Genomic DNA, 3,337 nt, shown 5'->3' with positions numbered 1-3,337 from the left:
ATGAGGCAGGCAGGCAGAGCCCCGTGATCAATCGCCTCAAAGAGGGAGACCCAGGGCACAGCCTGTGGGAGGGACACTCAGCGTCTGTGATGGGAGGAGCTGGCAGCGGTGGACGCTGCAGGGCAGGGCTGGCACCATGGCAGTTCCTGAGAGGGTATGGCGCCTGCAGCCTGGCCCAGGCCCCAGCGTCACAGCCTCCCCCTGTGGCTTTTGCAGGGCTGGACTGCCACTCCTCCTGCTATGGTAGATTCCAGATCCTTCCATGACTGCGGGCTCTCTGCCAGGGCTCGGCCCCCTGACTGGACTCGCCAGCTTGGCCCTGACTGCAGAGGAGCTGAAATATGCTGACATCCACAACATTGGGGCCATGATCGCCCCTTTGCACTTCTTGGAGGTGAAACAGGGCAAGAGGCCTCAACCTGTGAAGTGAGCTAGATGAGGAAGAGGAGTGGAGGAAAAGTCGCCAGGAAAAGAACAAAGTGGCAACAGCCCCATGCCAGAACAAGAAGAAGGAGCAGAAGGGGTTTCTGCCGTGGGAATCTGAGTGGCTGGAACTCATGAATGCGGAACTGAAAACCCAGATGGAGGAGCTGAAGCAGGAGTGGCAGCAGCTCATCTGATGCTCAACTGACATCGCCCCACCTGCATTGTCAGGACCGACAGCATTAAGACCCCGGACTCAGAAGGCAATCCACTGCTGGAGTAGCTGGAGAAGAAGTGACCATGGGCTTGGAGAAGGAGAAGGAGGAGATGGAAAGAGGCAGGAGGAGGAGGGTCGCAGAGGGCTCCTCCTTGCTGCATGAAAAACTCTTCAATGAGGCTCAGCACAGCCAGCATTGGCCGGGCTTTTTTGTGAAACTCAGATCAGCCACACCAGGGGAAGAAACCCAGGCTGATGAAATGCAGAACCAAGTGCTGAGACCAAAGTAGTCCTGGGGGGGGGGGGGGCTTGTTCTGCCTGGGGCCAGGCTTGCAGGCAGCAGAACAGAGGCTCTGGGCAGGAGAGATGCCCAACCCGGCAGCTGTGGGCACTTCTCCAGCCTCTCCGCTAGGGCACCCACCCTAAGGACCTCCAAGTAGCCAGGAAAAGCCATGAATTGCAACCAAAATTAGGCTGAGTATGGAACTCAGAGTGAAACTGCAATCTGCCTGCTCCCAGTCCTGACCCTGATCCTGATACAAGGCTGGAGAAGGGCACAGTGCCAGGCCCTGCTGTACCCACCCACTGTGGTCCAACTCAGTCCTGCCTGGAGTAGCAGCCGGGACCTTCCCTCACCGGCCCTGCTGGAGTTTCTGTGGGCATGAGGCACGGGTGCCTTTCCAAAGCACATACTCACTGAATGTTTATGGACTGGCTGTCCTGGCAGGGTTTTCAGCTGCACATGTTTTTTATGTGTGTTTTTTAAAAATATTTTTTACAAAAAAAAAGATTTTATACAAGCAATATATAAATGGATTTCTCTAATCACTCAATGTGATATAGTATACATATGCTATGATTTGTTACAGATATTCAGCAGTTATGGCCATTGCGTGTAACTTCTAAGTACTGTCTCTGGGTGTTGGGGGTGTCAGGGGCAGGGTGCAGTGCATTTTCATCCTGGTAAATCCTTTATAGTACTCAATTCTGTATCACTCAGTAAACATTACTCTTACTTAAAAAGAGAAAGGGAGAGAAAGAGAGAGAGAGAGAGAGAGAGAGAGAGAGAGAGAGAGAGAGAGAGAGAAAGGAAAGAAAGAAAGAAAGAAAGAAAGAAAGAAAGAAAGAAAGAAAGAAAGAAAGAGAAGAAAGAAAGAAAGAAAGAAAGAAAGAAAGAAAGAAAGAAAGAAAGAAAGAAGAAAGAAAGAAAGAAAGAGGAAGAAGAGAAGAGAAGAGAAAGAAGAGAAGAGAAGAGAAAGAAGAGAAGAGAGGGGAGGGGAGGGGAGGGGAGGGGAGGGGAGAAGAGAAGAGAAGAGAAGAGAAGAGAAGAGAAGAGAAGAGAAGAGAAGAGAAGAGAAGAGAAGAGAAGAGAAGAGAAGAGAAGAGAAGAGAAGAGAAGAAAAGAAAGAGACCCAGGCCACCGGCCGGCGACTCTGTGGCAGGTATGCGGCTGGCCAGCGATTGGCCTGCAGAGGGAGGCCCAGGCCAGCCAAGCCATCACACTCCATGCTTGTGGCTTGCAGAGGGAGGCAACCTGTGGCAGGGGAGGAGGGTGCAGCACTGCACAGATGGCAAGCAGTGGTAGCGGCAGGGGCAGGGCCAGCTGCCTGCAGCTGGGGAAAGGAAAGCCCTGATAGGCCCTGATCTCAGACAGGCCTAGGGACCCTACCCAAGGAGTTCCAGATTGTGAGAGGGTGCAGGCTGGGCTGAGGGACCGCCCCCCCCCCCCCGCCAGTTCACGAATTTTCATGCACCAGGCCTCTAGTTGTTTAATAACATGCTATTTAGCCTCCATGTGTTTGAATGTTTTTGAGTGTTTTTATTGTAGTTGGTTTCTAGTTTCATGCCATTGTGATCAGAGAAGATGCTTGTTATGATTTCCATTTTCTTGAACTTGTGGAGACTTATATTGTGTCCTAACATGTGATCTATCTTTGAGAATGTCCTATGTGCACTTGAAAAGAATGTATATTAAGCAACTTTGGGGTGAAGTGTTCTATAAATATCAATTAAATCCATCTGATCTAGTGTGTTGTTTAAGGGTCTCTGTTTCCATGTTGATTTTTTTGTCTGTAAGATCTATCCAGTGATGTGTTGGAGTTCTAAAGTAGCCTACTATTAATATTGCTTTAGATCCCTCCCTTAAAGTCCTCAAAAAGTTATATATATATTTAGAATCGCCTATATTCGGTGCATATACTAGTATATTTAGCATGGTTATATCCTCTTGTTGGATCAACCCCTTCAGTATTATATAGTGAGCTTTTTTGTCTAATTATGGGCCTTGTTTTGAAGTCTATCTTGGCAGATATAGGTATTGCTTCCCCTGCTTTTTTTTTTTTCAATTTGCATGGAATTTTTTTTCCATCCCTTCACTTTCATCATGTGGGAGTCTTTTGTTCATTGGTTGGTATCTTGTAGAGAGCATATACATGGGTCATGTTTTCTTATCCATTCAGCCACCCTATATCTTTTGATTGGAGTATTTAATCCACTTACATTTAAGTTTATTATTGACTAGAGGCCCAGTGCACAAAATTTGTGCACTGGGAGTTGGGGGGAGTCCCTCAACCCAGCCTTCACCCTCTCACAGTCCAGGACCCCTCACTCCTCACTGCCTGCCTGCTTGCTGTTCCTTACCACTCAGCTTGCTGCTCCTTAGCACTACTTCAGAGGCAGTAGAGGCTCCCACCACCA

General features: G+C 48.8%; 1 pseudogene; it reads left to right on the top strand.

Annotated features, from left to right (window-relative positions):
- Nucleotides 1–721, top strand: LOC118674059 (annotated as a pseudogene).
- Nucleotides 722–3,337: the final 2,616 nt, after the last annotated feature.

This window comes from Myotis myotis, unplaced genomic scaffold (assembly GCF_014108235.1).
Source record: "Myotis myotis isolate mMyoMyo1 unplaced genomic scaffold, mMyoMyo1.p scaffold_m19_p_19, whole genome shotgun sequence".
Lineage (NCBI taxonomy): Eukaryota > Metazoa > Chordata > Mammalia > Chiroptera > Vespertilionidae > Myotis > Myotis myotis.
The sequence above is the reverse complement of the archived record's forward strand: the minus strand, read 5'-3'. Positions and strand labels throughout refer to the sequence as shown.